This window comes from Berghia stephanieae, chromosome 14, assembly GCF_034508935.2.
Source record: "Berghia stephanieae isolate SIO BIC M18660-M18661 chromosome 14, UCSD_Bste_1.3, whole genome shotgun sequence".
In the NCBI taxonomy this organism is placed as follows: Eukaryota; Metazoa; Mollusca; class Gastropoda; order Nudibranchia; family Aeolidiidae; genus Berghia; species Berghia stephanieae.
The window spans coordinates 14,570,933-14,580,932 of record NC_088373.1 but is presented as its reverse complement, the minus strand read 5'-3'; the positions used below and the strand labels follow the sequence as shown (position 1 = coordinate 14,580,932).

Here is a 10,000-nt window from a genome sequence, read left to right as displayed (position 1 = left end):
TAGACAGTATGCGCTTGGCTAAGAAGCTCACAACATTGCCGTCCGGAAACATAACGGACCAACATGCAAAACTGTTTGTAACCTTGAACGTTTATAGTCTGGTTAATACAGTTTAGTGAAAACTACTCAGAAACGTGGATGGCAAAAAGCAATAACAAAGACCTGAGTGACGTCAACTTCATTCTATCTATATTATCATCAGGGAATCGCGATGTCAGGATTATCCAAGCTGCGTCTTGATAATGATTTTTGTCATTAAAATTACAGAATTGACACGACATATCCAGATAGTAAGAAGTTGACGTCATTCAGGTCTTTGTTTTTGCTTTTTGCCATCCGCGTTTATGAGTAATTCTCACTAACCTGTATTAACCAGACGACAAACGTTCAAAGTTACACATAGTTTTGTGGTGTTGGTCCATTATACTTCCGGATGGCAATGTTTTGAGCATCTTCTTAGCCAAGCGCATATTATCTATAGAACATCGTCAGAAATGCGTTTTATTTACTGATGGAATGGAAACAGAATAAATTCTCATGACAATATCCTCATGCCAACGTTTACTTTCTGACATAAACCTCATCAACTAACATGTTCTTGTTTTGATTTTCAAAAGTTTTTTTGTTTTTTTATGTCATGTCTTTGTTTTGATTGTGTGATGTTGTTGTTTTGTTCTGCATTTTTCCTTTTCTTTATTTGTTAATTTTTGTTGTTGTTGTTTTTTTTTTTTGTTTTTTTTTTTTTTTTTTGTTGGTTTTGCGACAGTTTGTTTAAAACTTCGGCATCGGTGTTTCGTCTTTGACAAAGAATTTTACATATGTTACCTCATTCGACTCTGGTGTGAATGGCAATCTAGTTATAAATTGCTGTGGATGTTGTAATAATGTGAATGCAAAAGGATGCTTGATCCGTACAAAATAGAAATTTTGTTTTACAGGCTAGTCGAGAGAATACATTTTAATAAAGCATTGCGCAGTACATTTAACATGGTGAATCCGCAAAAATGCGCTTTTTGGGTGTTCATAGTTATGACTTTGGAGTCGCAAACGTCACGTTTTCGTTGGGCGCGTCTTTCATCTGAAAGTTCATGGTGGACACGCGCCCTTAGTTTGATATAGTCCCTTATTGTGTTGGAATGTACATGGCCCCTTAGTGATAGTGTGGACACTGAAGCAATCGTGTTTGTCCTCGGTATTAAATACTAAACGGAATAGATTGTCCACATATGTGTGTGTGTGTGTGTGTGTGTGTGTTTGTGTATGTGTGTGTGTCTGTGTGTGTGTGTTTGGTCCTATACGAATGTGTATAAATAGTTGTGTGTGTGCGTACGCCTGTGTGTGTGTACGTGTGTGTGTTTGGTCCTGTACGAGTGTGTATAAATAGTTGTGTGTGTGTGCGTACGTTTGTATGTGTATGTGTGTGTGTGTAAGTGTGTGGTGACCAGTGACCAAATCATTCGATCCTATCTTTTTACTTTATATTATTAGTGTCTAGCGCTGGAGTTCGAGTTATATTAATATTATACCAGTCACCGCTGTGCTTGTGGGATATACGGATATAGCTACATTTTTGTTCTTTGAATTTAGTGCTAGTGATAATATAAGTTTGTATGCGATAAATGTTTTTTTGTTTTGTTGTTGTTTTTTTTGTTGTTGTTGTTGTTGTTTTTCTGAACTTGATAGTGTTGCGCTTTGTAGTTTATATTCAATGATTACAAGCATGATAATGATAACCATACTTGCTATGATCTCGATGGTGTTGTAATGAACCTAAAAACAAACAAACAAACAAAAAAGCCCAAAACAAAACAAGAAGACAATCACAACAAATCAGATACTTTCAATCCAACACACATATTTTCCATTTCAACACGTTCAACCCAACACACATATTTTCCATTTCAACACGTTCAACCCAACACACATATTTTCCATTTCAACACGTTCAACCCAACACACATATTTTCCATTTCAACACGTTCAACCCAACACACATATTTTCCATTTCAACACGTTCAACCCAACACACATATTTTCCATTTCAACACGTTCAACCCAACACACATATTTTCCATTTCAACACGTTCAACCCAACACACATATTTTCCATTTCAACACGTTCAACCCAACACACATATTTTCCATTTCAACACGTTCAACCCAACACACATATTTTCCATTTCAACACGTTCAACCCAACACACATATTTTCCATTTCAACACGTTCAACCCAACACACATATTTTCCATTTCAACACGTTCAACCCAACACACATATTTTCCATTTCAACACGTTCAACCCAACACACATATTTTCCATTTCAACACGTTCAACCCAACACACATATTTTCCATTTCAACACGTTCAACCCAACACACATATTTTCCATTTCAACACGTTCAACCCAACACACATATTTTCCATTTCAACACGTTCAACCCAACACACATATTTTCCATTTCAACACTTTCAACCCAACACACATATTTTCCATTTCAACACGTTCAACCCAACACACATATTTTCCATTTCAACACGTTCAACCCAACACACATATTTTCCATTTCAACACGTTCAACCCAACACACATATTTTCCATTTCAACACGTTCAACCCAACACACATATTTTCCATTTCAACACGTTCAACCCAACACACATATTTTCCATTTCAACACGTTCAACCCAACACACATATTTTCCATTTCAACACGTTCAACCCAACACACATATTTTCCATTTCAACACGTTCAACCCAACACACATATTTTCCATTTCAACACGTTCAACCCAACACACATATTTTCCATTTCAACACGTTCAACCCAACACACATATTTTCCATTTCAACACGTTCAACCCAACACACATATTTTCCATTTCAACACGTTCAACCCAACACACATATTTTCCATTTCAACACGTTCAACCCAACACACATATTTTCCATTTCAACACTTTCAACCCAACACACATATTTTCCATTTCAACACGTTCAACCCAACACACATATTTTCCATTTCAACACGTTCAACCCAACACACATATTTTCCATTTCAACACGTTCAACCCAACACACATATTTTCCATTTCAACACGTTCAACCCAACACACATATTTTCCATTTCAACACTTTCAATCCAACACACATATTTTCCATTTCAACACGTTCAACCCAACACACATATTTTCCATTTCAACACTTTCAATCCAACACACATATTTTCCATTTCAACACGTTCAACCCAACACACATATTTTCCATTTCAACACGTTCAACCCAACACACATATTTTCCATTTCAACAGCGATAAATACACCCATCTTGTTGTTGCGTGCAGTTACACGTACAGGCGTGTGAATATTAATTAATTAATACTATATTATTATACGACCAACCGTCTGGGACCAGCTCGATGTGTCGGGTTGACCCCGTGCCGTAGCCTTCGTTAACTTGTAGCCTAACTTGAGAACTTGTATTCTGAAGTCATTTAGTAGTCTTTAGTTTTGTTTTGTTTGTTGTTGTTTTTTTTGTTTTGCTTGTATTTGTTTTTGTTTTTGTGTGTTTTTTTTTCAGTTTGTACATTTTGTCGGTTTATTTATTTATTTATTTATTTTATTGATTTATTTGTCGTTGTGGCGATGTGTTCTAGTGTTGTGAAACTCGGCCTGTGACTCGAATAGGTCCCGGGTCCGAGATGCCCTGTGGAGGAATTCCAAGTTGAATGCTTGGAGAAAAAAAGGTCTCTGTACTTACATATTTTTTCTCTCACCATACTTAGGTGTAAAACGAAGACCTTGGCGGTAACGTTAACAGTATTGCCTCTGTCGAAGAAAATAAAATTGTTCTAGTGCTTTACACATCGTCATGTCTCATACGACAATATGGATAGGTAACCGTTTCTGTTGGATTAGAACCTATTTTAAGCGCCTTGAACATATAAAGTGAGTGGTATTGCGCTATATGTAACTGCTCCCCCCCCCCCCTTTTTTTTCAGTTTTGGATCATTGGCCGAAGAGGACTTTTAGTCCTAATGGTTCCGTGTTACTTAATTTTTTTGTTCTTTTTGGGAAATGCGATATTCAGTATTCTTCTTCTTCTTCCTCTTCTTCCTCTTCTTCTTCTTCTTCTTCTTCTTCTTCTTCTTCTTCTTCTTCTTCTTCTTCTTCTTCTTCTTCTTCTTCTTCTTCTTCTTCTTCTTCTTCTTCTTCTTCTTCCTCTTCTTCTTCTTCTTCTTCTTCTTCTTCTTCTTCTTCTTCTTCTTCTTCTTCTTCTTCTTCTTCTTCTTCTTCTTCTTCTTCTTCTTCTTCTTCTTCTTCTTATTATTATTATTATTATTATTATCATTATTATTATTGTTATTGTTGTTGTTCTTCTTCTTCTTCTTCTTCTTCTTCTTCTTCTTCTTCTTCTTCTTCTTCTTCTTCTTCTTCTTCTTCTTCTTCTTCTTCTTTTCTTCTTATTATTATATTATTATTATTATTATTTATTATTATTATTATTATTATTATTATTATTATTATTATTATTATTATTATTATTATTATTATTATTATTATTATTATTATTATTATTATTATTATTATTATTATTATTATTATTATTATTATTAATTATTATTATTATTATTATTATTATTATTATTATTATTATTATTATTATTATTATTATTATTATTATTATTATTATTATTATTATTATTATTATTATTATTATTATTATTATTATTATTATTATTATTATTATTATTATTATTATTATTATTATTTTAATGATCCACAGTATCTAGCTTTGTATTTACTTTGAACTTAAAATAAATAGACACGGTGGTGTAGCGTGCACTATTATATCATTAATAATATTATATCCGACCGTTAATACATGTCGTCATATACATAGATTGACCGCACGTGTTGTCGTCGCATCTGTCGCTTGTAACTTGATCACTCAGATTCACCATAAGTGGTAAGACTTAATTTATGCAGGTTATAATAATATACCACTTTGCCATACTCTGAAACCAAAAAAAAAAAAAGAAAAAAAACAACAACAAAAGAAAAAAAAACCCAAACAAACGACAAACCAAAATAAATAAATAAATAAAAAGAACAACATGTACGTAAAATGTTGGCCAGAAAAGTCGTTCTTCCAATATGGATCAATTAAAACAACCCGCATCCAGGCAAAAAACAAAAACAAACAAACTCTCAAACCTGAGACTTCCCGTGAGTTTTTAACAAGGTGAGGGTCAGTGTCATCGATCGATATTTGAATGACGAGTTTTCTGGCCAAATTAAAAATGTTAAAAAAAATAAAATTAAGTGTGTTGTTTTGGGTTTGTTTTCTTTTTTCCCCCAGAATACGGCAGCACATACGGTTGAATATTGAAAGTTGATATTGTTCTTGTCTAAATTTAGAAATTGATATATATATATATATATATATATATATATATATATATATATATATATATATATATATATATATATATATATATATTATATATATATATATATATATATATACTTTATTATGCGTGACCTACCGGGGCTGGGTCAACCGGCCGGAGAAACACAATACATGTATATTGTTGGAACTTTTATATCGTTTAGTGTCATTGTGATATCATGATGTGCTCAAAGTGCTTCACAGGGGGTCCAAGGACAATAGCAACAACGCCTGGCATGTATGATGAGATATTATATGAGGCATGTAAGGAAGTACTGTATTGCAATTTTTTTTTATCTACATAGACAACGCTGTAACTAGCTAGGTTCTCATTTTACACTTTAAACAAACAAAAAAAAAAAAATTAAAAATGAGCTTTTATATAGAGCAATATCCACTAAATGTGCTCAAAGCGCTTTACAAGGGGTCCCTGGCCAACAGCAACATTTAACATTTAGGCTATGTTACAATTTTTTCGGACAGAAACAACGCTGTTAACGGCCGGGTACTCATTTTTACACCTGAGTATGGTGAGAGAATGTGAGTAAACAGCCTTCTCCAAGGACTCAACTATGCGCCGAGCGAGGCTCGAACCGAGGACCTTCCGATCCGAAAGCGAGTGTCATACTACACGACCACATAGCCAAACTTGAGTATGGTGAGAAAATACTAGGAAATGGCATATATGTGTCCCATCGTCTCAAAACGGTATTATGTCGGGATGAATCAGATACTAAAAGGTCAAATTAAAGCTAGACTGGTCAAAAATTTGAATTATTGCTTTTTAGCATTCTAAGATACAATATTCATTCTCTTCAATAAAGCATACAAATTCATTGCAAGTCTGGTATTTCTGGAAATAAATTTAATTTTCATCATCTTATTCATTCCGACATAATACCGTTTTGAGACGAGGAGTCACTTATTCGATGAGTAGGCAGGCTTAGCGTAACTACTTTGCCTGGTATATTATTTCTGACCCAGGGACGTTAATTGAATAGAGTTACACCGAAATCCTGACGTGCTCTTTCTGTGTTCGTTTACTTTTGATATAACCGTCCACCACTGTAACCCCATTATGGACGGTCAGAGAAGAGACCTTTACGCTAATTGAGTGGTGTTATAAATGTATGGTAGAATATGTGTGTGTGTGTGTGTGTGTATGTGTGTGTGTGTAAGTTAGTAAGTAGCTGTCATTTAGCGGTACCTATTGGGTTTTGTACCACGCACTAAGCAAAGTTTTGTATTGAAGACTCGGCTATTGTCACGAAAGTCCCTGCGATTGGACGATTGAACACAGTATTAACTCACTCAATCCTAGAGATTTTTGCTACTTTTCAAATTTGGAAAAAAATTATTAAAAATGAAAATGTGCATAGATAGTTTTATTCAATTACCATTAACATGTAAAAACTAAAAACATTAGCTTTGATACTACGCCTATAATTTGTCTCAGAAAAATGCAATAAATAGGCATGGGGTAAAAGTAACCCGGGTATACTACGTATATAGTCGGTGTTTGAGTTGAGTGAGTTAAATAGTGCCGAAATTCGTTTTACGTCTGACATAGTCAAACGCATGATTTTTATAGATAGAATGCAGTTTACGTCACACAGGTCTGTCTTTGTTATTGTATTTTTTGCCATCCACGTTTATGAGTAATTCTCACTAAACTGTATTATCCACACTATAAAAGTTCACGGTTACACAGAGCTTTGTGTATGTGTCCGTTATTCTTCCGGATGGCAATGTTGTGAGCTTCTCAGCCAAGCTCATACTATCTATAGGCTGTATGGACTGACTGACTTACTTATCCGAACCAGTGACCCCCTGAGCTCTAGCCCTTCGGTCTTGTGCCATGACGTAGAAGTTAGACGTCTTTTGTAGTTGTTCCAGGTGACGGCTGTATGGACAAAGAAACAATTTATACTATTTGACAGGTACAACGAATTAAACAATAAAAGATGTTTTGTCTCTAAAGTGTTTTTATAATGAACGTCTACAGCCAGTTGTTCAAGAAAATTTCCCTCAAATAGGATAAAATGTCGCAACAGCCACCGTTGCCTTTACACAAGAGAACGTTTAAATCCTATCTCTAAATCGATAAATAGAGAAATTAAACCTTCCTTCATACCCACAGGAGAAATCTGCCTTTAGCGTCTATTCCAAGAGTAAGCCTGTCAAATTCAGTTTTTGGGCAACAAAAAAGCAATGAGAATGACAAAATCAAGGACACTAATATTTGACAGATTTTCTGACGGATATGATTATTACGCTTCAAAACAGCATAACCCGAAAATGTAGAAATAAATAAAACAAAAATCATAAAAGTAGATTGTGATGTTTTCACATAAGGTACTTTTGACATATTATCTTTTATAAGTTTAGGATGAAATCGCATTTGGAAATGAGTGTTTCATTGTGATGATGCCTGACAATAATTTGTACCAAAGTCATGGATTTTTTGGCTTATTTGGGAAATGAGTCATGTATTCAAGACAGCTATGGGACAGCCTCATAAGGAGTAAAGGTTGTTTTTTTTTTGTTTTTTTTTTTTAAAGAGAGAGAGAGAGAGAGAGAGAGAGAGAGAGAGAGAGAGAGAGAGAGAGAGAGAGAGAGAGAGAGAGAGAGGGGGGGGGGGGGTTGGGTTGTTTTTTTTGTGTTTGTTTTTTTTATGGTTTTTTTTTTGTTTTGTTTGTTTGGCCCCATTGTCAAAAGTCGTTATGTCAGGATACGGCAGTCGACATCATTGTTCATTTCTAGTCCTAGTCTCTCACTCTATCGTGTCATTTGTGTCATCTTGACGAGATGAGTTGTGTTGTCAAGAGCACTCAACCATTTTATTCTTTGGCAGCATCATCCTTCGTCATCGTCGTTAAGACCTGCAGAGCGGGGTGGACGTGCTGTGCTGTACATTCCTCGTTGTGCCGTGATCGTACGCTGCTGCGCATGCCCAGCAAGGGCGGTCGAATTTATCGATCAGGTGTATTGGAATTACCGTTACATTTCTCAGGTAGCTGTTTCGACGACGATGCGTAGATGTAGTGTGAGCAGTCTTGTGTGAGTGAGTGTGAGTGTGTGTGTGTGTGTGTCTGTATGTATGGATGTGTGTGTGTGTGTGTGTGTGTGTGTGTTTTACCGTGTTGTCAGTACACTTTGTCATGCTGTTTGTGACGAATGTGTGTGATTTGAAGATGTGTTTTTTCATTGTGTACCTATATTATTTTTTTCTTCTTTTGGTTGTTTAAAGTCAAACGACTTATGTAAAAATTATCATTGATAAGTGTTTTGTGTTATTAACCATTTTAATACTAGATTTACGGCTATTTTTTTTACTCCTACAGAATGATAGTAGATAGTTATATTTAATGGCATTCCTTTTCCTTTGAGATCAATTCGTCAATTTTCGACGTTGTCTTTTGGGTAACGAAACGAGAGCAGATTAATTTAAACTTGCTCACCGGCGAGCTTTGGGAACTGAGCGCTGTGGGGTTACTGAATTCATGGTACCCGTCCAGTCTAGATGGAGTCTACATCAGTGCCGGGTTCTACTTATATACTTAAAAGGGTTGATGGTGCAGTCCCAGACAAATCGATTGTAAATGTTGCTGCTCGAAGCTCGAAGAAATAAATAATATGAAATTGAATGTAAGCTTCAATTTTATTACAAGAACAGATCAAATGAACGTTTCGGGTTTCCCCGTTATCAACAAAAACAGGATGAATCATTGTAACAACGCCACTACCACATTATCTCATTCATCTGTAGTGTTTCATTCATCCTGTTTTGTTGATAAAGGGGAAACCCGAAACGTTCATTTGACAAATCTATTGTAAAAATTCTTGGGAATGTATATCGATTTTACCCCAAAATGTTACAGATTTCTTGTTCGTTGCTTTTAGCAGACCTGAATTCGGTCTTCTTTCTATTTTTTTTTTCATGAGGAAGGCGTTGGGGGGGGGGGGGGTTCCCTACCCTTCCGCCATGTCGCAATCGCTTAACGTTGATGTTCAACATTCAATTGGATCTTTCTTGATTGTGAAGGGTATTAATTTTGATAGATAACCACTCCACTTGAAGTCAGTTCGACTCGTGTCCATTTTCAAGATGGTAAACAAACCGACATATCTCATTGGGCAAACAGGGCGATTCGATAATTTTTTGTTCAAAGATCAGATAGTCGAAGCGCTTTTTGGTGATGGGCTTAAAAAAAAAAAGAAAGATAATTATTGAATTGTAAGCTTAAGGTTTTATCACCTTAACTACGCCATTCACACATAGTATCTCATTCGCCCTTAGTGTTTCATTCATCGTGTTTTGTTGATAAAGGGGAAACCCGAAGCGTCCACGGTTTTTTTTTTTTTTGTCTTTGTATAATAGATTGAAGCTTACAATTCAATACTCATCTTTATTTTTTTTTTCCTTCGAGCTTCAAGCAGCAACATTTTCATTATCGTAATGGGAAAATTTTCACCTTTTGATCTAAGCCTTGAGCATTCTAGTAATAAATAAATAATACAGATGGCATCCGTTGTTAGCATTTATATAAC

General features: G+C 35.1%; 1 protein-coding gene across 7 annotated transcripts in view; it reads left to right on the top strand.

The window, feature by feature from the left end:
- Nucleotides 1-10,000, top strand: part of LOC144960182 (dixin-like) — a 75,525-nt gene that overhangs the window by 21,597 nt on the left and 43,928 nt on the right. Inside the window, exon 1 of one of the 7 annotated variants that reach the window (XM_078893211.1) lies at nucleotides 1,523-1,608. The exons of 5 other annotated variants lie outside the window; for them this stretch is intronic. The gene's annotated coding sequence lies outside the window, so the exon portion shown is untranslated. Of the gene's footprint in view, nucleotides 1-1,522; nucleotides 1,609-10,000 lie in introns of those variants that run through there. One more of the 7 variants, XM_078893212.1, reaches the window with a different exon arrangement.